The sequence below is a fragment of the Diceros bicornis genome, chromosome 13, assembly GCF_020826845.1.
Source record: "Diceros bicornis minor isolate mBicDic1 chromosome 13, mDicBic1.mat.cur, whole genome shotgun sequence".
Taxonomy (NCBI): Eukaryota; Metazoa; Chordata; class Mammalia; order Perissodactyla; family Rhinocerotidae; genus Diceros; species Diceros bicornis.
This window is the reverse complement of record NC_080752.1, coordinates 25,918,304-25,945,318: the sequence shown is the minus strand read 5'-3', so window position 1 is coordinate 25,945,318 and position 27,015 is coordinate 25,918,304. Positions and strand designations below refer to the sequence as shown.

Genomic DNA, 27,015 nt, shown 5'->3' with positions numbered 1-27,015 from the left:
GTTGGAGTAGGTGCACTGGAGCATGATGCAATTTCTCGCGTTTTCAGGACCTCCTGGACCTGGTCTCTTGTATACACCTTAGGTGGGGGCTGCAGCTTGGCATGGCCCTGGTGGGGGGGCTGGTAGACTGGATCCCATCCAGTTAAGGTCCCTTGGTGCTCCTTAGGGATCCATGACTAGAAGTACAGTCTCTGTTAGATCTAATAGGACTGCCAAACTGTGTCTCTAAATGAAATCATTGTTTGTTGAAGAGGCTATGGCTTTGCTTCAAAACCCAAGGGATGGGCACTGTGATTCTCCCCACAGTCTCCGCATCTGCCACAGACACCTTGAGCCCCGCTGGATCTCAAGGACAAGGGCCAAGACGCAAAGCCCCTTGTGCTGCAGCCCAGACTAGCCATAGAGCCTCCTGCTCTGGGCCCTACTCAGAGGAGGCAGAATGAGGGGTTCCTTGCTCGATGCCTGGGAGCCTGTGCCTCTGCTTTAGTGATGAGTTGCAAGGTGTAGCAACCTTTTTTTTTCACCTTTGGAGGGGATATCTGAGCTTACCCCAGGTCAGGTCTCTGAATTTTCAGGAGGTTTGTCTCCCACCTTCTGGCACTCCTGGGTCTTAACAAGGTTTCAGAGCGTCTGCTCAAGACTTCTTGCTCCAAGATCCTGTCGCCATGGGGTCATCAATGCGGTGGACAAGCATGATGTCCTGTGGGACACTGAGGTGCTGAAAGCCCCGATGGATGGAACTAGGACTCCGAGACAGAGAGCTGAGGTAGCTCCAGGTATGACAGTGGGATTGTATGGCTGCTTTTGTTGGGGTTAAGAAAAGCATACGTAAACATGACAGAGGATAAGAAGCACTTGCCAGATCAATAGCCAAATATCAGGTGCTCCAGCAAGGAGATCACACCTGGGACAGCACCTTCGATCGGAGCCATCACTTGCAAGTTTGTGATGATCCCTGTCTTCTGCGTGGGTCCGGCAGGTGAGCTTAATGGGGGTGTGGGAAGACTCTCCCAAGTCTCTGATGGGGACCCTGGACCTGAGTCTCTCCCAGGGAGGCAGGGTTGCTTTCACTTGCTATTTTGGTAGGAAAGGGTAGTTCCAGAGACTTCCCCTTGCCCCTTCCCTCCATAACAGCCCTCACCGCACGGGCTGGGGCCAGTGTAGGATGGCGTCAGTCTCAGAGCTTGTGTCTCCCCACCATGCGTTTAGGAAGTGCAGAAATAACCAGCGCGATTCGCGAGCCCCCTGGGTTCACCGTGAGCCAACTCAGGCTCAAGCTCCAACACGATCTGCCCCCCAGAGGTTTGTTGTTTGCTGTAAGCGCGGGATAAAGGGTTTCATTACTTTCACCGTGTTAAGTGTGTCAGTGACATTTTTTTTTTGCAGGGGGGCCCATACTGCCTGGTTTTGAATCCTAGTCTGTCTCCTGTGGAGGTGTGACCTTGGGCAAGTTACTCCTTTTCTGTGCCTAGTTTTTCATCTGTAAAATTGGCATAATTATATTACACACTTTATGGGGCTTTTATGAGCATTAAAGTAGATAACATTTATAAAGCCCCAGCACATTGCCTGGTAGAGAGTATGCATTTAATAAATGTTGATTTTTGTTTATTATAATTATTATCATTAACATATCTGTCCTACAAACCATGGTCTACATCAATATGTTGCTTAAAACAAAATTCTCATACAGATACATGGTGAGAATATGATAAAGTTCAATTTAATTCATTAATGAATGAATTAATGAACCAGTAGGAAGTCAAAAGTAGCTAATTTGAAGAGCAGGTCTGGAGCAGGGATTTATAAGATGGTTGGGAAATTCAAGCTGAAATGAGCTCGCTAAGTCAGATTCAAAACTGGTTAATAGCCTACAGGACAGTAAAAGGATAACCTTTGGGGCTCTCTTCTCCACTGGGCTATCAAACCACTACTCCTGGCCAGTTTCTACAGGTTAAAACCCCTCACCTCACAGTGCTGCCGAATGTCTGGGCTCCCAGCCATTGTGCACTGTCAAAGAAACAGAGCTACGCTCCCCAGAGAATCCGATGCTCCAGCAGACTTAGAAAATGCTCTAGCAGGATATCAGCAAAGCCGGCAGTCATCATATTTCCTTTCCCCAAGTTTGGGATACATTTTTATTATTAGCGTGCATATACAAAGCTCTTACTCATCAGAAGGATATAGAAGAAAAAACCCCATAAGACGACTGGGTGATTTTGCTGCCTTCAAAAGGAGCCTGTGCCCGGGGGCTTCTGGATTTGTGTTCACCTGGGAGACGGGGGAGGTGCTACTGGCAGCCATGCTTCTGTGTGGGTGGGTGTCCTATGAAGGTCACCCCTGGGCAGAGTTAGTACCCTCTGGTTCTGATGAACCCCTAGTTATGATGGATCAGGGAGCAAGGATGTGAGAGCTGCTGGTTCTGGCCATCCTGCTGGTGAAAGAAAATCTTGGCAGATGATGGAGGTATGTTCCACTTTCTTCTTCCCTGGTCAATTTTCCAACCAAGCCGAACCAGTTCATGGCACCCCAAGGCCACCCAAACATGTTTTGGATAATTTGGACATGTTTAACTGAGACATACACAGAAGCCTGTAACGCAGGGCTGGTCACACAGGGTAAAAAGCTGGTAAATGGAGCTATTAGGACAATGTGTTGGTTAAGGAGCCCGGACCCCTGCCTTCTGCTTTGGCCCAGCCCCCTCCTGCCTACAAAGCCCGGAGGGAGAGGCTTGAAGGAGGCAAAGGCAAGCAGAGCAATGCTTTGTTAGCTGCTGCAGCTCTGTTCTGGCTCCCCTGCTGGTGTCCAGCCAGCTGAGCTGACAGTGTAGACAGCTCCCTCTTCTCCCCAACCCCACAGACCTGAGTCTCAGACCTTGCCTCTCGGGTGGGATGAAAGGCCACATCTGCCGGTGTCAGTGGGAGAGAAAGCTGGGGTCATACCTGAGGAATATTTATACCCATGGATCCCCAGAAGTAAAAGGCATCCGGGCAGAGGAGGCTCCCTGGGTGTCCAGGCTTCTGATCAATCAGATCTGCTCTCCTCATCCCAGGGTGAAGGGCGGGGGAACAGGAGGGGACGCAGCCTGGCCCAAACCCCAGTCATTTCTTACCTTCTCCACAGTTTTGGCCTTATCCTCTTAATGCTTGTACCGTGTTGTCATTATTATTCATTAAATGGACTTGGCTTTTTAGCTAAATACATTTATTTCAAAAGGGAAATGTATGTATATCATTGTCCTGAATGAAACACCAGAATCCACTCTTCAAAAATAGACAGTAACTGTAAAAAGAAACTTAATGAAGAGAATACAATGCTTTCACCTGTGGCAAATATCAGCTCTTACCTGAGAGCAGCTTTTGTTTTGGTCTGTTTTTCTGTCTTTCCCCTCTCCTCTCCTCCCCTTCCTCCTCCCCCTCCTCTCCCTCTGTCTCCGCACCCCCCCCTGCCCTGCCCCTCCCCATCCTCCTTCCCCTTCTCCTCCTCCTTTTCTTTCTCGCCTTAAGAAGAGAGATCAGCTTGGGTAGGGAGATGTTGGATACAGATTTATACCGAGCTGAGGCATAGTTCCCCCATCCCCAAATCTTTTCTGGGCCTTCGACGTCGCACACTTTGGGGAACTTTCCCCAGACCCACTGCACAGCCAGGAGGGCATTTCTTAAGTTCCTCCTTTCTCCCTCTCCTTTTCCCTACCCCCTCACACCATGTGAGGGTGGCCTGATTTTAGCTTGGCTGGGAGCTGCTGTTTCCTCTCCATCAGGCTCTCCAGGGAGTGGGATGACTTTGGGGTGCTCTGACACGCCCCTCTCTCACCACCGCCTCATTGGCCTCCTTTGGAATGGTCCTGCTTTTATGGTGATTTCCCCTCAGGCGTTTAGAGATAAGCTCACAACCTTCCCTGTCTCTCTCTCCCTTTCCTGTTCACCGTGGACATTTTGGAACATTTTTAGGTAAAAGCAAACCAACTTTATAGCCCTCATTTTCCAGGCTAGAAACTTGGTTTCCAATGGACATTTGCAACCTGTGGAGATAATTCTCCTCAACAACAGAAGCCACCAGCGACGGCGCCCCTGTCGTGTGCTAGACTCTGAACTGAGAGCTCTACGTGCCTTGTGCTGGTCACTCACCTCAGTAACCCATGGGGGAGGTGTCACCTCCGGTTATGGATGGGAAACTGAGATTCGGGAAGTTTAAGGACCTCTGCCAAGGGAGCACGTCTTGTAATTATTAGAGCTGTAGGTTGAAATCCAGGACTTTCTAATTCCCAAAGCCTGTTTTCTTTCTACAACAATGGTGGATTCTCAAACTTTGTTGAGCCCCATACACACCGGTAGAGTGTGTTAATATCCAGCTACCCTGGCCCATTTCTAGTCGTTAGGGACTCGGCTCAGGTATCTGCACTGTAACAAGTTGCACAGACACTCCGATGCCCGTCGAGGAGTGCTGGCCGGTGAACCCCGCCCTGCTTCCCTGCTCCCGGAACACAGTGGCTGCTCTTCGCGGCCACCTGGTCTCCTGGTTAGCTTTCTGAGAAGTTAAACGTGTTCCTGATATGGCTGATGTCTAAGTGAAATTTAAATTGGAACAAAAATAATATCTAAATGAACCAATTCTCCCCCTCTTGATAATGTCTAGAAAATGTCTAGAAAATAAGCTAATAAAATTTTGTCCATAGAATGTACTGTTGTCAATATTCATAGAGCCAAGTCGCACACATTTTACACATCTCCGTTGGTGTTTTGAATGATGACCCTGCAGTCATCAAAGAAAGACTGAACTGTGTTCAGAAGACTTTGCTTACTAAAGCCAGAGGAAGATTAAGTGCACTAAAAAAATAAAAAAATAAAAAAAAAAAAAAGAAGAAGCGGGGCCGGCCCCGTGGCTTAGCGGTTAAGTGCGCGCGCTCCGCTACTGGTGGCCCGGGTTCGGATCCCGGGCGCGCACGGACGCACCGCTTCTCCGGCCATGCTGAGGCTGCGTCCCACATACAGCAACTAGAAGGATGTGCAGCTATGACATACAACTATCTACTGGGGCTTGGGGGGAAAAAAAGGAGGAGGATGGGCAATAGATGTTAGCTCAGAGCCGGTCTTCCTCAGCAAAAAAGAGGAGGATTAGCATGGATGTTAGCTCAGGGCTGATCTTCCTCACAAAAAAAAAAAAAAGAAGAAGAAAAGAAAAAGAGAAAGAAAAAGAAAGAAAACCTTAAAAAGACAATGTTTGAACAAAAAGAATTTTCTATTTAATCCTCTTTGGCGGCGGTGCTGGACCTGCTTAGACGATCATTAATTCCATTTCCTCTCCCTGTGCACACAGGGAGTCTACCTTTCCCAGCTGCCCGTGTGGTTAGGTCAGGGTCACATGGCTGGGTTCAAGCCAACGGGATGAGGTTAGGAGTGGTGTGCGCCACTTTCAGGTCTGGCCGTGGCTGTCCATGCTTGCCCTTCACCTCCTGGGCAACCTGAGGCCAGTATCAAGAGGACATTATCACAAGATAGAAGGATCCTGGGGTTCTGAGTCATTGCATGGAGGAGACCCAAAAATGGCCATCTTGCCTATGAAATGAGAGGGATATAAACTGCTATTATGTGAACACTGAGATGTGGGTGTGGTTTGCTAGAGCAGCCAGTGCTAATTGCCCTAATATGTCCACTTAGCCAGAGAATTATTAACCAAAGAATATTCCTTTCCAATAATCACTGTTAATCAAGATTGAGAAGCTGTGGGCACTGCTGTCTTTATTCACATAATTAATATTTATTTAGCACTTACTAGGTCAGGCCCCGTGGTAAATGCTTTCTTACGTCATTTTATTTAATCTTCGTGACAACTTGAGGAGAAGTGGGCATTAATATCTCCATTTTATAGACGAGGAAATGAGGGCTCAGCAAAGTTCACACAGGCAGTGAGAGCCGGGGCTGGAGTTTGAACACAGGTCTGTCTCATTCCAGGCGGTCTTCCCATCATCATGCTAGATACATCTATCCTTTTAATCTGGACAGATCACGGAGGGATGTTGGAGGAAAGAATGGTGTGTACCATTGGTTGATCCGGCAGGTGCCTGTGCAGAGGCAAGAGAAAAGATGAGCTGTTTGATCAAAGGGCTCTAGGGAAAGCAGGTTGAACAATTTTTTGATGTGGCATCTGCTTTGGTGACCTAAATTGTCACCACATTATCTCAATTGATGAAGAGCATACAGCCCCACTTGTGGGCAAGACCATTCCGAAATCTGAGTCTTCTCTCAGCCAATCTCACATTTGATTTTTACCAATGAAGACTTTAGCTCATTTTTAAAGCCTCTCTCCTTCTCGGCTTCCTTTTCATCTTATTTCACGTTTGGAGTCAATGAAGCAGAATTTCAGGTCTTCAGTTGATCCAATGGATACACCATACCACCTCAATCTAAAAACGGCTTCTGAGGGCATTTCCAGTTGAGTGACCTCATTTTCAGGTGTGGGGTTTGTCTATTCAGACCCCTGGGGCTGAGAGTCTAGGCTTATGTTGGGTAAGGTGTCTTCTCCTAGTTGTCCACAATTGATTTCTTTTTTCAGATTATCTTGACTTAAAAGTTTTAATTTCCCAAACTCAGATCCCCAAACAGTGTTCTCATCCCCTTTGATCCAACAGAGCCAAATGGAGTCAGAATTCCCTCCTGTGGAATGTTCCAGTCACGGCGATCCCACTAGTTCTCTTGAGGCTCTTTCCTTATTGAGATGGGTGTTGAGCAACTCTGCAAATCTGGGAGAAGACGGATGCATTCAGAAGTTGTCTAGGAGCATCAGAGCTCTGGCAGAGGCCTCCCTTCTGCTCTGCTTGTGAGAGATTTCCAACTTGTGAGGATTGCAGAGTGCACCTGCGGCCCCCGGAAGGGAGCCTTGCTTTTTGGAAAGTGGTGATAGCTCTGCCATGGCCAACTGCACTGTTTCTGAGCCCCAGGCCAGCTGTGCTGTTGTCCGGGCATCCTGCTGGAGGCCAGTACCAGTGGCTGGCCACCTGGTCCCTGACACCTTTAAGGAGTATTTATGGAGTCAGTGACTGGGAAGGAGGTGGATTCTTCCTTCCTTACCAGGCTGGACACGCTGTGGCTCTAATTCTCTAGACTCCTAAGTGACCCCTGTCCCTGCTGGGCAAGAGCCCACCTTATTTATCTTAAATCAGTCTACTATCCAGAGGGAGGAAATGCTTTGCAAATTGGTACAATCAGAAAGGAGACATCATCTCTTGAAGTCCTCTTCAGGCAGAACTGTGTGGTGGGCATGTGGGAGGGGCGAACCTTCACACTTGGCTGGTGCTTCACATTCTAGAGGGGAAAGGCTAGAGTCTGCACAAGCATCTGCACCTTAGAGCGTTTGAGAGTGCGTGAATAGTGTGTGTGCAAGTGTGTATAGGTGTCTGAGAGTATGCATATGTGTGAGTGTGCATGGGTGTGTGAGTGTGTGGTTGTGAGAGAGTGTGTATGAGTGTGTAAGAATGTGTATGGGTGTGAGAGTATTTGGGTGTGTATTTGTATGTGTGTAAGAGTAAGAAACACCACCTTTCCAAATGGGCATATGAGAGTGTGCATGAGTCTGTGAGAGGGTGCCTATGGGTATGTGAGAGTGTATGTGTGTGAGTGTGTACATATGTGTGTGAGTATGTGTATGGGTGTGTGAGAAGCATGGGTAAACCACAGAGAGGAGCCATCACAGAAAGTAGCTGGAGGACTGGGACTGGGTTCTAGAAGGAGAGGGTCAAGGGTAGGGCTTTGGTCAGCCTGCGGGGAAAGCTGAGAGATGACTGAGGGGTGATCCCTCTACCTGTTCCGGTGTGATTCTCCCAGCAGCCCGGTGTGATTCTCCCAGCAGCCCCGTGAGTGGGCCAGGGAAATAAATGGAGGCTCAGAGAGGTCAAGCAACCTGCCCAAGGCCACAGGGCTTTTAAGTGGAGGATGTCAATTGAAAGAGGCTTTGTGCTGGAGACTTGGCAGGATCTCTATGGGTCAAGGGCAATGGAAGCAACACTGGCTTAAGTTAAGGTGGGAGAGACCCCGGGAAGCACTCTTTGACGTAAGATGCTTCCTCCAAAGCACTGTCCCCAGAGCGCTGAGAAAAGAGGGAGGCGGCCCCTCCTGGTGGATGAGTGAGCCCCCCCACCCTCCCCACCCCAAACCTGCACTGCAGGGGGGAGGTCTCCCCAGTCGTCCTTTAGAGTCTAGAACTCTCTCTCAGTCCTGGGTCACAGCATAGTTTTGTAAAAAAAAAATCCATGCTTAGCGCAAAACAGAGGGATCTCCTGTTCCCTGGATTTAGGATTTTCTTCTTCTTTGAGATTATAATGAAATTTTTAATGATGCATCTTGTGGCTCGGGCACGTATGAAAAATGGAGGGAAACCTATGGGTGAATAATTTATGTAAACCTCCCTACATGTAATTTTAATTGCCTTCGGATGCTCACCTTTGATTTTGCTCCCTTCTGAGACGGTGCCTGCTTCTCAGGTTACACACGTGAGATTCAGAGTCAGCAGCATCTTGAACAACTGCAGCCATTTTCAGAGGGCCTTGGAGAGTTTACAGAGCGCACTCAGCGATCTTTCTCGAGCGGCTCCACCTACGGAGGTGGAGTCCTGGATTTGACTTCTCATTCTGCTACTTGCTGAGTGCCTTGGGCAAGTCCCTGAAATGGGAAAAAAAACTCTGGGTGTGTTACCTCCCGGAGCTGTCAAGAAAACAGAGGAAGAGGGAGTCGTGGGGGAGGTGCTGGCACTTGACCTTTTCCTTCTGGCCCTTTCGTCCCCAGGCCCACACGGCGCACGGAGTAGGCATCTGATCCACAGGCCTCGTTCGTCTGTTCAACCCGTCTTCAGCGACTGCTCCTACGTGCCAGGCATTGTTCTAAGTGCTTGGGACACATCGTGAGCAAAAACGATGAAGATTTACATGACGCAGCAGTGACTGACATACTAGATTAGAAGGTGAATTTGCTATGGAAAAAAGTCAAGTGCTTGGGTGGGGGTGGGGCAGAGGGCTGTGGAAAATAGGGTGGCCACGCGTGGGCTGCGGGAGAAGATGGCATTTGAGCAAATACTTGAAAGTGATGAGGGAATCGGTTGCAGGTATCTGGGGAAAAACATTCCAGGCAGAGAGCAGCTGTTGCAGTGGGCCCAGGTGGGAGCCTGTCTGCTGTGCTCGGGGGACAGACAGGAGGCAGCTGGAGTGAGATCAGAGGGCAGATCACTCGGGCCTGTGGGGCAGCACGAGTGAGGATGTTTGTTTTACTCTGGGTGAGATGGGAACACACTGATGGACGTTGTTAAGTTAAGGATTCACGGCGGGGGGGCCAGGGCAGAAGCTGGGACCAGGTAGGAGGCCACTGCGGGAGGACGGAGTAGAGATGGGGGAAGAGTGGAGTCCCGCTCCGTCTTGAGGGCGGGGCCAGCAGGATCGGCAGGCAGATCGAGTGTCAGGCGCATGAGAAAGAGGGGAACTGAGGGTGACCCCAGTGGGGGGATGGAGCTGCCATCAGCTGAGACGGAGAGGGCTAAGGTAGAGCAGGTGTGGGCAGAAGACGTTCCCCTAGGAGAGAGAGTTTCCCATGTTTCATGTCATTTAAGCTCATATTCCCAAGTCATACACAAGGAGGCAGGGCACAGAGAACCCAAGCAGCGAGCCTGAGGTTGCAAAGCTGGGGTGGAGCTGAAAATTAAAGGCAGGTGGCCCACACTCTCGGCCACTTCCTTCGCCCGCTTCCACCGAATGAAGGCATGAAACCACGTGCCTGCTCGGCGGGGCGTGCTGACCGTGCCAGGAGAGTCTGTGTGGGGAGGAGCGGTCAGCTCAGATGGGCACCCGACACTCCCTGCGTGGGAGGGGCTGGGAGGGCGTCAGGAGCCGGAAGCCTCGGGTCAATGATTTTAGATCCAGACTTAAGGTCTAGACAATTTGTACTTCGTGCAACATGCACTGAGCACCTACTGTGTGCCAGGCCACTGCTGCATGGTGGTGATACATCAATAACCCGTCATCTTCAGAACACAGCGCTTAGCAAGATGTGGATAAAGTTGCTTGCTGCTTCTTTACGCCCGGTTTTCCCAATCACCTTGAGAGACGTCCTTGATGCTAGACCGGGCCCGGAAGCAAATTTGTATTCATCTTCAGCTGACTGCAGTATGTACACTATGTCGGTGTGTAAGACTGTGTATGTGTGCATTTGAATATGTGTATTTCTGCCTATTCTGTGTCTGCGTGTTTGTGTCTCAGTGTGTGGGTGGATGTGTCTGTGTGTGCCTCTGTGTGCACCTGTGTTTGTGTCTGTGCATCTCTGTGTTTGTACGTGCGTGTGCCTGTGTGTTTGTGTCTCATGGTGGGTGGGATGTGTCTCTGCGTGTGTACGTGTGTATGTGGCTGTGTATGTGTGAGGTGTGTGTCTACATTTGTGTCTATGTCTTTGTGAGTGCTGTGGGTGTGCTGTGTGTACACATGCTCCCTTTCACTGATGTGAGGGGCCCTATCCTTGTGGTTATTCCTGGGGGGCAGCTCCTCACCCCTCACCATCTCCCTCAGTGCCTTCTGTCTCTACTCTTTACAGGTTTTCTATCTTACTCCTTATCCCTCCTCTAGAAACTTCCAGCTCAGCTTTGCACTTGAGTCCGTAGACCCCGTCACCATCGCCCTGCCTCTCTTCACATCTACTTGAGGCCATTCTTAGCCTCACTCTTTTCGAGGATTGTCTTTTCTGCGGAGGCCACGTGCGTGTTCTGAATAGCAGGAGGGTCGACAGCGGGTCTGCAGGTCTCTAGCAGCTTGGTCCTTCTTCGCTCTGTAATTGCCCATTTTAAGTGGATTCAGCTGGGAAGAAACCTAACAGGTAGAAACATCTCTCTATTTGTCCTTTCTGATAATACAGGAGCCACTGAATTAATTATGCCAACGCTCGTTTTATTAAGTATGGCATTCGTTTTGATTTAAGAATATTTTTATGTCTCTAAGTGCTTTTAAGGAAGGTTACGGCAAGAAAAAGTCTATTCATCTCTGCAGTATATTTGGTTGCTTTTCATAAATTGTCTAGATTGCATTTTAAGGGAGTGGAAATTGAATCTAGTCCTTTTTTTTAAATTGCTGAAGCCAATTATCTGCTAAAATGTTTAATTATGAGAGAAGCACTCAGATGCACAGCCGAGTAGAGCCTTCCTGAAGCAGCTTTTCAGCCCAGTTCTGCCTGATTTTTCCTTATTTTCCTCCAGTTGTATTCTCCAAAGAACCAGCTTCCTTCCCAACCTCCTGTTTAGACCTGTGCCATTTCTAAGGTCAGTGGGGGCGTCTGTGCTGCTCTGTTACTGGGACGCTAGTGGGGGATCAGCCTGAGTATTGACTTTCCTCCCTCCAGGGGCTCTCTGGCCCCAGGAAGACGCCTGGGTAGAGGGTTGAGGAACGATCTTTAGAGAGATGCTCACTGGTATCTCGAATCTTCTTCATTGTTTCAGTTCTTACTTCTAGCTGTCAAGGTCATGAGGCAAAGCTTAGGGAGGTCGAATCGCAGGATGAACTGGAAAAACTTTATTGATAAGTCCTTGTTCAGTGTCAGGAGATACAAAGCTGATCTCTTACCGGAAGGTAAGTCCCTGGTGAGTGGTGACCTGGCTACACAATCACGATCTTTCTAAAACCGGAGACATCATAGACTTCCCACTTGTTTGACACTCCCACCCATTTCTCAGCACTTTTACTACTAACTGAAAGCAGGCGTTAGCAAGTTGCAGCCCACAGACCAAATCTTCCTGCAGTCATAAGTAAAGTTTTATTGAAACACAGCCACGCCCATTCATTTACATATTGTCTTTGGCTGCTTTTGGGCTACAATAGTGGAGCTGAGAAGTTTCGAGGGAGACTATATGGTCTGCAAAGCTGAAATATTTACATCGGGTCGTTTAAGAAAATGTTTGTTGACTTCTAGTCTAAAGCTTTGAATATGAAAAAATGTCTAATTCAGATTTAACTTACTCCTTCGCTCTCTCTTTTTTTTTTTTTCTGGAAGAAAATGGGCAGATAGGTTAAAATTGTCTCCCTTTAGGAAAATGGTGGATGGCCAATCCAGTGCTCTGTCCATGGTACTGGACACGCTTGACTCTCACTCTTTAAAAGCATTGTTTGTCACCAGAGAGAAAAAACGATTTCTAGGTGGGTGGACGCACTACTTATGTTCATTGTCCCTCCAGCCTTCTTGGAGGGAATAGGCGGAGGTGGCTCTTGTTGAGGGAGGATCCACGTGTCTTTGCTGTTTAATGAAGAGAAATGGCTGTGCGAGTGTTTGCATAGCCAGAGGATGTTGTATTACTGATGAAAGGAGGTTCCAATCCTGGCACATCTATGAATTACATTTACTGTAAGTGCCTGAAGGTCAATTAAAAGTATGTTTACGCTTTCGCTGTGGCACTGTGACAGCGAGGTATAATATTTAGACAGCGCGGCAGCATTTATGTTCCAAATGTGGACGTAAACTCTTGTTTTACTCTGGAACTGAAATCGATAATGAAATGGAGCAGCCTTATGTCAAATCAATTCTGAAAGGCTCTTGGAGTCAATCCAAATTGAAGAAAGAGAGATGAAGGTAGTCAAAATATTTAGGCCAGCTAATTTTGCTAAGTTTGGGAGAGGGTGTAGCTCATGAAAAATAAGGGTAGTTTTCGGTTTTTTTCAATAATTTTGGTCTCTTAAAGTTGACCACTTTAAGAATCAACTCCAGAGGGATATCTGGAATGGGGTATTATCAGAGTCTGCTTATTTTGATATTCCTCCTGCAAAGTCCCAACCTGCCAAAACTTAAAAAGGCAACTTGAAAGCTTACCAATGTTGATTTTTTTGTTGAGATATACAAAAGTTTGGTTGCCTAGCCTCAGAATTGAAAAAAAATCTATACAGAGCAACATCTGATACTTCCCTTCCTAATTTGTTTAAATTATTGCTGTATTCCTGGGGGAACATTGTGACTCGGTGCTATTCAACCTCTTTCGCACCTAGAATCATTCAATTGACTACTATGCTAAGGTCAGATGGAAAGCCATGTTGATGCTGGTAAGGTGGTCCCATTTGAAGGAATGAAATGCTGTGGGCGAGGTCGTGTGTCGAGGGACAAAAAGAGATCTCAGTGAGGGTGAGGTCTGCAGGGTCCTCTGCTGGAAACAGGATGAGTTTTCTGAGCAGTCTTAGCATTTACCCAATAATCTGCCCCCAGGGAGATATGGCTTTTCCAATAATGTGATAACCTTGTAAGTACTGGGTGAAATAGAAATAAAGTGGGAATATTCTAAACAACTACTTTATTGCTGAGGTATGTAAAAAAGTCTTCATTTTTTTTGTGAACAAAAGAAACTACAGACACTAGTCATCTTGCATTTTTACCACTGTTTAAAAATACCCTCTGGAACCATTTGTAGCTTGAGTTCCAAAGTACATAGAGCAGGTTGATATGTCTACATTTGGATGAATCTACAAGGAGCAGGTGCTGTGGGAAGTTCCATTCTGCATGCAAAACCCTTTGGGAAAGAATCACTTTTGAGTGAACCAAAGAAAGGACAGATGATGAATGAGTGGAAGAATGGACAGATGGATAGGTGGATAGAAGGGGAAGGATGTATGGGTGGATGGATGGATGGCTGGTTAGATGTATGCATGCATGAATAGATGGATGGATGGATAGATGATGGATTGAATAATACATGAATGGATCGATGGATGGACAGAAGGAATGACTACTTTTGTGGACTATAGTAACACCCCCACGCTCTGGCAAAGAACCTGGAAGTCCCTGACTCTTGCCCCTTCCATTATTTCTTTTTTTCTCTGGGAAACAGCTTGCTGGGGTAGGGGAGACTCAGATGTTAAGCATCTTGATAAGCACTGACCTCTGTCTGAGGGGAGAAATCATGTTCTCTCTCTCTGCTCACCAGAGGCTCCAGTAGAGAATGGAGGCTTCTGAATGAGGCTTGCTCAGCTTCTCTTAAATTGTTCATGGCTGAACCGACAAGCTTGATATTTTCAGGAGTATCATGGGATGCCAGCTGATATCTAGATACAGATCACTGATGGGAGTGGTTCGCTGGGGAGGGGCCAGAGGCTTGGGCGGCATTTGCGTGTGGCAGGCGAGAGAGAATGGGAAATGTTAAGATGTTTTTGGGGAGGAGAGGTTTTAGGCCATTACCCTAATTATTCCTGGAATCATTCCTAGGTTCCTTGGCAAGGAGATGCGTGTGTGTGTGTGTGTGTGTGTGTGTGTGTGTGTGTGAGAATTCATGGTGGTTGGGGCCAGAGGAAGGGTGGGTGCTCAGACATCAGGGGCTCATTAGATACAATGGGTATTTTCTTCTGGTGAGGCTTGGTTCTGGCTGAGTGGGATCTGGGGCAGTCTTCCTGGATCCTGGGGAACAGATGGGCCCCTAACCCACAGAGACAGAGAGGTGGTGACCCCTAGATTGAGGACGGCATGAGACTTCTGGGTCATGGAGCTGAGAACTGAAGGGTATACATCCTAATAACAGTGATACAGGATCTTGAAATCTGTTTTTGAGAAGATGTTTTCAGAGGTTGAAAGAAACACAGCTCACCTTTCTTGGGGACTGGAAACAATAAGAACAATTCATTTGTGAGGTATTATTTAATTTCAGTTGCCTTCCCTCCAGCCTGTGAGGTTCATGGGAAAGACACCACTGTCCCCACTGCATATGAATAACGAGATGGCTACAGTGATGACAGCAATGATGATTATGACCATGATGACAATGATGATAACAATGATGTTGGTGATCAGGATGATGGGCCTGGCTCATGTCCTCTAAATCCAGGACATTCCAAAAGAGTCTGGTCTGATCACCCCACTTCCAGCACCCCAGCTCATCTGAGTGCAGTGAGAATGGGTGGTGTTGGGATGGGCTGACCCTGCTGCAGTGGCACATGGGGCCAGACCACAGAAGTCCTGGAGACCTCCTAAGGGATCCGACTTTATTGTGGAGGCGGCAGAGTCACAGAAGAGCTTCAGCAGATGACGGCTGTGGTCAGACCTGGAAAAGTCAGGCTCGCTGGGGCCAGGCTCTGGGCCTTGGTTTCCTGTGGTGGTTGTAACAAGTTACCACCAGCTGGGGGGCTTAAAACAGCAGTTTATTCTGTCACAGCTCTGGAAGACAGAAGTCCAAGATCAAAGTATTGCAGGACCGTGCTGCCTCCAGAGGCTCTAGGGGAGAATCCTTCCTGCCTCTTCCAGCTTCTGGTGGCTGCCAGCAATCCTTGTGGCTGCATCATGCCAATCTTTGCCTCTGTCTCCACGTGGTGTTCCACTTTTCTCCCTGGGTCTCTCCTCTGTGTGTCTCTTATAAGGAGACTTGTAGGTTATTTAGAGTCCACCCGGATAATCCAGAAGGAAATCGTCTTAAGATCCTTAACTTCAAGTCAAGGGGTTAACTCAACTCACATCTGCCAAGACCCTTTTTTCAAATCAGTAGCATTCACAGGTTCTGGGGGTTAGGAAGTGGACACATCTTTTTGGGGGCCACCACTCAACTCACTACACTCTCCCATCCCCTTCCTTGGCCTGAATACCAGGAGTATGAATTTTTTCCAGGGTTTGCTTGGATGTACAGGGAGGCCAGCCAAAAGGCAGAGGAGAGAGGTGTTGGATTTTTTCCCCTGCCCTGGGTGGGGAGGGATTATTTTTCAAATAATGGGTGTTACTAGCACACAGACCTTACTAATCAAGGCTGTGCCACCACCAGCCTCTCAGGATCATGACTTTCCCTCCAGGCCCCTCACTAATCAGTCTCCACTGGCTCATAAGTCCCCTGGATGCATTGAATGTCTTCTGTTTTAAAACGTTCCCATCTCGTTAAGCCTTCTGTCCAGCACAGGCTGTAATTATTTCTAGAAACTCAATGTCAGTATCAATTAGCACATCCCCAGATATGGAGGAGGGCGAGCATGTCCCTCGTGCCCCGGCGCCTCTTGGAAATGCTTTACGGTTGTAGCTCTGGGAGGGGCTGTGAAGGGGGATTCCAGGCCCCCCGAGATCCATTGCCATGTCTTGCAGGAGTGAGGGGTCTTTCCAAAGTCAGGATTCCTGGCTGGAGAGGGGTCAGGAAGGAGAGCTGGGCTTCGATCTCACTACTCCGGAGACAGTGGGAGGGGACCGTGAGCTCTCACACGGGTACATTTCTAGGCACTTGAGAAAGCCTCATTTCTAACAGAGGTTGAGTCAGAGGTGACCGACCATCAGCCCAGGAGGGCTGAAGTCAGAGGGCAGGTGGGCTGATCGCAGGGTGCTCCCCTCCACTCTTAGGAGGGGGCACCCCAGCAAGCAGCCCCCAGTTAATCTCTTTCCAGGCATTCCAGTGCAAGAGAACAAGCTTCATGCCTCAGGCCTCTTAGTAGTCCACTGGACCCCGCCCTGGTGCCTGGGGACTGCATTAACCTGTCTGGAAATGGCTGCGTCTTGGGGGCTGGGTCCATAGGCTTCTGTCTGACGGAGCCTCTGGGCTGCCCCAGGTGCCCTTCCATACCTGGTCTGCTGGTACAGATCTAGGGTTTTGACAAGTGCATCCTTTCAGCCCCCAGGCAAACTTGGCTGCCCCAGCAACCCATCCTCACATGATGTCCTTGGGCAGAGGACTGTGCACCCCTGTCTGCTGGGGCCGTCTGGGTTTATGCCCGCTGTCCTCTTCTGTTTAGCATTCGTCGTTCCCCATCGATTCTTTCTTTCTTCCTTCTTTCCTTTCTTTCTATAAAATTCACGTAATGTAAAATTAACCATTTTAAGGTGAACAATTCAGTGGTGTTTGATACATTCACAATGTTGTGCAACCATCGCTTCTACCTAGTTCCAAAGCAATTCATCCCCCAAAAAGGAAACCCTGTACCCATTAAGCAGTCGCTCCCTGCTACTCCCTACCCACCTCTCTCCAGCTCCTAGTAACCACTGATCTGCTTTCTGACTCTATGGATTTACCAGTTCTGGATATTTCATGTAAATAAATATGTGGTCTTTTGTGTCTGGCTTCTTTAACTCAGCATAATGTTTTCAAGCTTCATCCATGTTGTCGTGTGCGTCAGTGCTTCATTCCTTTTCACGACTGAGTAATGTTCCATTGGGCGCATGTTCCACGTTTGTTTATCCAGTCATCTGTTGACGGACGTTTGGGTTGTTTCAACCTTTTGGTGACTGTGGACGGTGCTGCTGTGGACGTGGTGCACAAGCGTCTGTGTGAGTCCCTGTTTTCCCCTCTTTGATTCTTGAGTTCCTGTTTGATAAATTATGTGATCACTGACCCTCGGACAATCCCTAAGTCCTGGTTCTTCTCTCAGGCTTGCTGAATTGTGCTCTTTCGTTTAGAAGCTGAGCAGGATCAACCGACACCCCTGGGGATGTTTGCGATTGGCGTTAGCAGACTCACGGAGATACCGTTGTCACTTGTCCGGGGGACCGCCGTCCCCGCCTGGCTCAGAATTGTGAGCTCAAGGCGAGCTTCTCTGAGGGTTGTCGGGGCCCCTGGAGGCTGGGTATCTGTGGTTTGGGACTCTGGAAACTCAGGATCTCATATGACGTGAAGTGACACAGCCAGCAGAAGGTCCTTGTTTCCATGGCTTCCAGCTGCTCCTGGCCATGGCCACCAGGGCCACCCTGCCACAGGGAGAGGAGAGGCCTCTCCCACCATGTGGCCTGGAGTGGCCCAGTCTGACCCTGGGTATTTGCAGAGAGACCCGGATCTCTAAGGCTCTAGGGAACGAGGGGCTTATACCCAGGGCCAACCCTGCGCCTGCGTGGTCCTGTTTGCTGAAGGCCAGTCCTGGTTCTGTGCAGCCAGGAAAGGAGCACCGGGCAGGGCTCAGCAGAGCCCCTCGAGATGCGCTGGCTCTCTGTCCACTGACAGTGCCCAAAGCAGGTTCTGTCTGTTCTGCGCTTGCGACTCTCTGACCCCATCCTGGCTCCCATCTCCCCAGGCCATTGTGTCCCGCAGGAGAAGGCCCAGCCTGGGAGGCCGTCTTCAGCCTCCTCCTCCTGGTCACCTGTGCTCCCAGGGGGCTTTCCGAAGCCTGTGGATTGGGTTTTACCCGCTGATTGGCAGGGAAAGGGAAACCTTCCTGTTTCTACCACAGTATCCCTGCTAATTGCAGCACAGGAGTGCATCCGCTGGGGGAAGCCGAGCTTTTCTATGAAAGTCGAGCCCCGGCCCGTCACTGGCGTCTCAGGCAGGACAGGAGGACCTGTGTCCAGGGGGAGAGCCTGGGGAACCATCCCCCCAGGTCAGGTCCCAGTTAGAGGCAGCTGTTAGGAAATGGAAGCACGTGAGCTGACTCTTCAGGCCTGTTCTAATCGTGCCTTTCTGGGCCTGAAATGCAGCTTCAATTAGCCAGATTGCCGTTTTTCGAGTGCCGCTCTCCTAATCCTCCTGAGAGCCCGGCTGCTGTGTCGCGTGTCTCACCTGCGTTCATCCCCAGCATCCCCTCCCTGGGTCTCCAGACAGCTCTGCCGGGGCCATGTCTAATTTACTGAATTGTTAGAGGCTCTCTCCCCAGCACGTCCCTTTCCAGACTTCACCGGGCTGAGCCCACCTTTGCTTGTGTTGAGTCGGTCCCACACGCTGCACGGTGTTCCTGACGGAGCGTTGGGACCCCCGCCTTGCCCAGGTAAAGGGGATGCTGTAGCTCTGCAGAGCTCCCCACCCACCCCTCCACCAGCCAGCGTGTGACCCCGGGGCCTCGGCAAGGGGAGTGATGGGTTCACATGGGTCCCCCGATGAGAAGGAGGAAGTGGGTCACCCCACTCCCCTGGCACCTGGGCCCCCAGCTACCCCAATGTCTCTGCCCCCAGGGGTCTTGGTACCAGCTTGGGAGGGTGTGAGTGTGCTGGGCAGCTGCTGCGACAGAAGTCCAAAGCCTCTGGCCCTACGGTGCCTGAGCTATCGTGGAGACCCCCATCTACGAGTTGGGAAGGTTAAGGGTCCTTCTGAGGCCACGCAGCTGCAGAGGGGTGCAGGGAGCTTGCCCGGCACCCAGCTCTGGGCCCTGTTCACTCCATCACACTGCTGGCAGCTGCCAATGAAACCAATGGATGGGAGTAAAAGAGCTGGGCAAAATCTCAGCCGCAAATGTAGTGGGAATGAAACTGCTTCTCGGTCTCGGGGACAAGGAGCCAATGGCATCCTTGCACACCTTCCATTTCTCCCATTTTTCTACGAGAGCCGTCATGTGCCTGATTGCTTTGGATGGAGCCTGCTGACTGCCTGGGACAGCCTTGAACCCTTCCTGGGGTGGGATGGAGTGACGGGTGGGGTGAGGGATGGGGAACTTAAATCAAAACTCTAGAATCGGGGCTGGCCCTGTAGCCTAGTGGTTAAGTTTGGTGTGCTCTGCTTTGGTGGCCCAGGTGGCGTGGATCTACACCACTCATCAGCCATGATGTGGTGGCGACCCACATACAAAATAGAGGAAGATTGGCACAGATGTTAGCTTAGGGTGAATCTTCCTCAGCAAAAAAGTAAAAAACAAAAAAATCCCCCTAGAATCCCCCTGGAGACTGGTGAGCGCTGGACCCTCTCTGACCAGGGCCACCTCACCTGTTCTTCTTGTCTCAGGAGGTGTGGGCGGGTACCCTCTCCTGCCCAGGGGGCTGGGTGCTCCTCTCCACTGGAGGTCACAAAGCGGGAGTTGGTGCCTTTCTGCTCCGTGGACAGCTCTCCAAGGACTGTGTGTCCGCCCCCTTGTCACCCCACACTGTCTTCACCGCAGCAGGATTGGCAAAGTTGATCAAATGAGCCGACTCCATGAACCGCACTGCAGGTCCCACTTATTCCCCCTCGCCTCTGGCTGAGCTTCAGGCAGACGCCTGTCTTTTGTTTCATTTCATTTCTCCATTAAAAAAAATCCCGATCTTCATGGATTTTATTTTCTTGACTTGAGAAAACCAACCTTTTCTCCAAAGGAAGCAAAGGGATTCTGGATTCTTTTGCTGCAGTCTCGACCAGGGAGCCCGGGGGTGCGGCTGAGCTTTCAAAGTCAGGTGTGTGGGCTCCCCTGGGAGAGAGTGGAGGAAGCAGCTTCCCGATCCCCTGGGAAATTCAGATTCCACTGGGCTGGGTGGGGCCTGGGGATCTGCATGTTTAGCAAATGCCCTGGGAAATTCTGACGCAGATGGTTCCAGGCTGCACTGGGGGAGAAATGGGCCTAGAGGCTAGACCAAGTGGAGGCAAGGCTTAAGTTTAGCTAAAACTCTGATTTATAGCAAACCTCTGTGGCTCGGCAGGTAACAGCGTGGATCTTTGAGGGAGTCATGCTATGTCCCCTAGTCTCTGCGTTAATCAGTTACCTCCCAGGCCTGCCTAGGGACACATGCCTCCTTGGAAAGCTTCTCTGAGTCTCTCTGCATCAAGACTCTCCTCCCTTCTTCGCCCGTCCATTTGTCCATCTGCTCATTTGCTCTTAACCATTTTTTCGAGCGTCTGCAATGTGCTGGTCTCCAGGAATAGAAGGATGCTTGAAAAACAGACGCTATCTTGGAGGGGCAGCCCAGGACAGGAGCCAGGCCTGGTTCAGCTGGCTGAGTCAAGCAGGCAGAGGGGGCATGGCACCCACAGGAGGGGGCGTCAGAAAAGGTCCCATGGGGGGACAGGTGGCTGAGTCCCCACTGCAGTGGGTCCTTATTATCTTTGCACGCATGCAGTCTTGACTTTCCAACAAGGCAGTGGGCTCACCCAGGGCGTGGACCACCTTGGCGGGGACGAGGGTTTGGAACCCTGGTGGCCTGCGGCACAGTTGGGTTGACTTCGTTGGGCACAAGTCTTGGATGCCCGCAGTGATATTAACCTGCGCTGGACGGTGTGCCGGCTTTGAGGACCAGCCTGGCCCTGGGAGTGCGGGGGCCTCCTCTTTGGTTGCTACTGCCAGGCCGGCCTGACACAGGCAGGGAGTTCTGGCTCCTCCCACCACTTCTGGCCCTGGATGGGAGCCCTGGCCTCCAGGCGTGGAATTTGATGTCCTGAGCAGAATGCTGGGGAATCAGAGACCTGGGCGCCTACCTCTGACCAATGGGAAACTGACAACCTGGGCAGATAAACTCCTCCTCCCTCCTCCTTCCCACAGAATAACCCAGAGCACAGTTTCTGCTCCAAGCCTGGCCAGAGAAATGCACGTGCCAGGGTCACGTTTGTGCCACGGGACAGGCCGGTCTCTGTGGCTCGTTGGGAAGCAGCAGGCGGCCCCGTAGGGCATCACTCTGCCTTGCTTCTTACGGCCTTTGTCCCTCTTCTCTCCCCACTGTGGCTGACTTGGGTTGGTACCACCCAGATCAAGCGCAGCCCTTTAATCCTTGCCTCAGGCTCGATTTGCTGGAAAAAAATCCTTGCTAAGACCGATTATTTTTGCCTGGCTTGGGGTGGAGGGGCTTTGCATTGTTCCAGCCTCTCCTGGTGTCTGCTGATATAAAACATCACTCTTTGGCTCACACCAGTGCTCAAGGCTCCATGGAGAATAAGCAACCATCTGTCCATCTCTGTCTTTCTGCTGCTGGTGGTCAGGACCCCGGAGAGTTCTGGCTGATGCATCAGCAGGAGAGAGGGCTGTATTCTCTCTGACCCGCTGAAGAGGAGAGGAGCTGTTTGTGTGTGCATGTGTGTACGTGTGTGCACGCATGTGTGTACATGTATGTGTGTGAATGTGTTCATGTGCATGTGTGCATATGCATGTGTGATGTGCATGTATGAAGTACTGTATGTATGCATGTACATGCGCCTATGCAGCGCAATGCATACATGTGTATACCTGCAGAGCACACGTTCACACACGTATGTGTGCACACATGCCCATGCACACATGTATTGTGCATGTATAAGCACACATGCAATACATGTATGTGTGCATGTGTGTGTTGTATATGTGTACGTACGTGTGTGCGAGTGTGCAAGTACAGATGGGCTATCTTCAAGGGGGACGCTGGAGGGGACACTTGCACCCCAGGCATCGTTTAGGAGCCTGGCCTCATGTTGGGACCGGGAGCAGCACCAGCCCGGGCCCTCACCCTGGGCATCACTCTGTGCGGGTGGGACGCCTCCTCTGCCTGGACGGCCACCTACTTGCTTGCTCTCGCCCCTGCTCTGCTCACTTGCCTCCCCATGATGTATCCTTTTACACAGTTCTGATGACTCTCTCCTCCCACTTAGCTTTAATTAGCTTCCATAAAACATCTCCTGCTGTGAGCCCTGGTTCAGTAATTACTGTAGCTTTCAGGTTCAAAGAAATCGGAATCTTTCCCTTTAGTGATTTCACAGAACGTTTCACACTCTAAGGGCTAAGTGCCCTCCAGATTCCTCAGGTTTCTCCAAAGAAACTCCGAGAGGCATTGTTTTTGACTGGAAAAGGCCGGTTTCCTCTTATTTCTCTCTCCAACGCCTTTTCAGATGCCGCACGGGGCCCCTGGCCTCCGGTGTGTGAGACAAAAATCTCAGCAGCCTGTTCCCAAAGCCTGCGGCATAAAACCCAGGGAGACAAGCTGCCAGAAACTTCCACTCTGCTCCTGCTGGCCTGGGGAGAGAGAAAGTGTTGCTCTCCATATCATTAAGAGTATTTCCTTTCTTTCCTCTAACACCTGCTCTAAATACTCGTGTTAGGGTGCTGACGATAGAACTCCCGAAACGGGAAGGTGTGAAGCCGCCCTCCTTGGGGCGAAATGGCCTGGCTCGTTCCTGCCGGTGTGTGCCTCTCAGATCCCTCCAGCTCTGGCCATCTCCGTGCCCACCCCATCCACTCTACACTGCTGCCGCCGCAGGAACAGCTTCCTGCAGGTCCCTCTGCTTCTGCTCTCCCCCCTCCAACCAGTTCTCCACAACTTTTGAAAATGCAAGTTGGAAAAATTAAGATCTCATCTCTCACCAACTTTGTAGTTTAAAATACAGTATTGTTGACTGTATATATTCACGATGCCCTGAATTAGATCTCCAGAACTGATTTAGCTAGTAGTTGCAAGTTTGTACCCTTAAACAACAAATGATAATTATGTGGCATGATAGAGGGGTTAGCTACTGCTGGGGTGGTAATCACACTGCAATATATCAATGTATCAAACCAGAGCGTTGTACCCTTAAACATATACAATGTTATATGTCAATTATATCTCAATAACAATGAATAATTTTTTTAAAAATAAATTAAAAAAATGTAAGTGGGAGCATGACACTGCTCTGCTTTAACACTGGCCAATGCTTTAAACAATGGTTTCCCATTGTTCTTGAGAGGAGAGTCAAGCTCCTTCTCTGGCTCTGTTCCCACCCCGGCCCAGTGTCCCCAGTACTTTGGGAAGGCGGGGCTCCTCTCCTCCTCCCAGGATACCAAGCATACCCTCCGAGGGGCCTGGCACTGCCTTCCCGTCGGGGGAGCCTCGTTAGTGCAGCACCCCTGCCGCTCTGCTCCTCCTGCCCTGGGGCTGGCTTTGCCCTTGGCGGGGAGCTGAGTCTGTTTGATTTTGGAACCCCTGCCCCAGGCCTTTTCCTTCAGCTCTGCCTGTATGGTAGCGAAGGTGACAGTCCCTCTTCTTTCCTGCCTGCTGCTTGATCTTGTTTTCAGTTGGCTCAGAACTCAGCCAAGGGAAGGGGTGGTCATTTCTTGGCCCCTCTTGAGCCCCAACAATTCCCCGGTGCATGCTGTCTCCCTGCCTGGGTCCCTCCTGCTCTAACCACCACAATCTAAATTCCAAGTCCCTCTCATTATTTTCCTCTTGTAACACTGTGTTTGTTTTCTTCAGGGCAATCATTGCGATTTGTAACAATAACCCGTATTCGGGTGTATTTGTATAACAACCGTCTCTCACCAGGCCATACCCTCTGTGAGAACAAGCCAGCGTCTGTCTTGCACCCCCCCGACCCCGTCGGCAGCCCCCAGCGGCCGCCAGGAAGCTCAGAGTCCAGGGAGAGGTGGACCAGCAAACATCTGCTCAAGGCACCTTCCACTGCTCTGAAGGGGTGCCCGGTCAGAGTGGCGGTACAGAGGAGGAGGGACGTGTCAGGAAACAGCCTGGTCACCATCTCTGGGCTCCAGCTGCCTCATCTACAAAGGGGATCCCACCAGAGAAGAATCGACTCACAGGGCTTTGCTGATCAACACGGTCAATATGCTTTGAGAACCCTTCCATCATTTTTCTGATGGCCGTTACTGTGAACGTGTTGGTACCAAGTGTTAGATGCAAAGATTAGAAAAAGCCTGGCTGAGGTGTCCTCTTTGACCCCACAGAGGCAAGGATAAGAAGAAGGATCCTACAAGGGCATCCATTTATCAAAGCTGTGTAGGAGGGGTAGAGGCCTCAGGGGGGCTTCCTACTGGCTGGAACATTCTGTACTGGGTTGCTGTTCCCTTGACCCTCGCTTGGCTCCTTCTAATCCCTACTGCAGGAGAGGAGTCTGCTGTTGTCCTTGGGATCCCACAGGGGGCCCAGAGATGGATGAGTGAGTGAACCCCAGTGGAAGGCAGAGTCAGCTGGACTAACGGGGCAGGACTCTCCCGCACGCCCCCCACCCAGCCCCACAGTTATGGCAGGTTTGGGCAATTGAAGCTGGATTTTGTTCTGCGGTGTACGTGGGCCCAGTTCTCGCTGTCTTGTACTGAAGGGAACAGTGGTGGTATGGGAGGGAGGGAGGGCAGTCTGGGGTCCTCCTGACTCTTCCTTTCCCTCTGAGAGCAGGAGGGGGAGGCTGGGAGACAGGGGGAGCTCCTTCTGCACAGCAGAGCCAGGAGTAGAGCCAGATACGAGGATTTTCTATTATTTGCTTACTCATAGACTGTCTGCCCCTGTCTTAGACCACCAGCCCCAAGAGGGCAGGCCCTGGCCTGTCTGCTTCCGCGGAGCCTAGAATCAGCATGTCACAGGGCTCGGTAAGTACTTGTTGGATGGTTGAATGAGAGCACAGGCTTAGATTTTGAGTGAAAGTTCAAGACCCCAGCTCTCATGAGATTTGCTGACCTCACTCCTCCTGGATGGTCCCCGCGTGGACCCCCAGGCAGTCCCCATTGCCTACCCCCCAGACCCCTCCAAAGTGCCCTTTGCAAATGCCCCCTCCTGCTTCCTGCCTCTTCTCTCCTGACTTATTCCGACTCTTGTGCACAACTACTGCAAGTGTGTGCAGTGAAGGACTAACAGCCGGGTCTGGGTTGTCCACACCCTGCACATTCCAAAGGTCTGGCCCTTGCCTGGCTCCTGGAGGTCACCTCTAAGCCCCTGGAGTATCCTGCCCGACAGGAGTACTTTGTTTACCTGAGGCCTTGGGTCACACAGACAGTCTAACAATATGATTTGTGGTTGGGGCTTTGAGCCACACGGTATGAATTTGACCTCTGCAGGGGCTGGAGACTGAAGGTCAGCCACACAGGCAGTCAGCCATGCCTACGTGACCCACCCCCAATAAAAAACGCTGGACGCCAAGGCTTGGTTGAACTTCCCTGGTAGGCAACACTTTGTCCATGTCGTCCCTCATCATTTCTGGGAGAATGGCGGCTGTCCGCGTGCTTCCACTGGGAAAGGACAGCTGGAGGTGGGGCCTGGTCTCTCCTGGACTCTGCCCCATGGCTGCTCACTTGGCTGGTTTTTGTCCATGTCTCTTCGTTGTAACAAACCACAAGCATGAGTATCGTGACTTTTCTGAGTTCTGTGAGTCCTTCTAGCAAATCATTGAACCTGAGGGTGGTCTCGGGGACCCCCAAGCGCACTGTGCCTCTAGAGAGTGTTCGATTTCCTGTAACTGTAAATTTGTATGTGATTCCAATTTTTTTTCTTTGCTGAGGGAGATTCGCCCTGAGCTAACATCTGCTGCCAATCATCCTCTATTTTGTATGTGGGTCACCACCATAGCATGGCTACTGATAGATGAGTGGTGTAGGTCCACACCTGGGAACCGAACCTGGGCTGCCAAAGTGAAGCGTGCCAAACTTAATCACTAGGCCACCAGGGCTGGCTCGTAATTCCAAATTTATACCAAAGTTGCAAGAACCGTACAAGGAATTCTTGTATTCTCTATCCAAATTCAACCATTGTTCACATTTTGCCCAATTTGCTTTATCATTCTCTTTCTCAATAAATATGTTCAAATTTCTTCAACCGTCCCAATCGTGTCCGTTATTCCCGTTGTTTCTCATCGTCCAGGATCTAATCCGGGGTCATGCACTGCATGTAGTTAACACCTTGCTTTATCGCCTTCCATCTGGAATACTTCCTCAGCTGGTCTCTGGGAACTTTGATATTTTGAAAGATAACAGGCCAGTTATTTCACAATGTGAAATAACTTAATTTGCGTTTTCTCTTATTTCCTCACGTTTAGACTCAGGTTATGCCTCCCAGGCAGACAGACTCCTGCGGTGATGTTGTGTCCTTCTCAGTCCATTGTGTCAGGAGCACAGGGGGTCTTGGTGCTGGGCTATGAACGTTGACTGCTTGGTTCGGGTGGTGTCCACCAGGTTTCTTTACTGCCTGTAAGGTGCTCTTTTCCCTTTATAGTTGCTAGGTATTTGTGAGGAGACACTGTGAGACGAGGTAAGTGTTACACTCCCAGACAAACCTTCACATCCCCTAGTTTCGCCTGGGTGGATGACTTCCTAATCCCAGCATTCTTTCCACATTTACCAGCAGGCATTCTACTGTTAGGAAGAGCTCTCTCCTCTCTCCCATTAATTTATTAAAGTTATCATATTAGTATTTATTAAATTCGTTTATTCCATCTATTACATTTTATTTATCAAATTGAGTGATTTATATGTGTATGGACTTGCAGTTTCCTATTTTTCAATGGGCAATAATCCATTACTATCATTATTTGTTTTTCTGCTCAAATTGTCCCAGATTTGGCTCAGGGAACTGGCTGCTGGTCCTTTGACGGTCCTGCATCCTTCTTTGAGCACTTCCTCCCTCCAGGTTCACCTTGCATGCATCTTCTCTCCAGGCGTCCAGGTCAGACTTTCTCCTTTGGGTTCTCAGAAGCTGATCATGCTTTGGGGGCCCTGGGGCCTTGGTGCAGGATCCTCGTGGC

The 27,015-nt window shown here is 50.1% G+C and overlaps 1 long non-coding RNA gene across 1 annotated transcript; it reads left to right on the top strand.

The window, feature by feature from the left end:
• The first annotated feature begins 8,581 nt into the window (after positions 1 to 8,581).
• LOC131412745 (uncharacterized) lies at positions 8,582 to 23,862 on the top strand. Its single transcript, XR_009221839.1, has 3 exons — positions 8,582 to 8,952; positions 10,009 to 10,144; positions 23,817 to 23,862. It is a non-coding gene; the product is annotated as an uncharacterized LOC131412745 (long non-coding RNA).
• Positions 23,863 to 27,015: the final 3,153 nt, after the last annotated feature.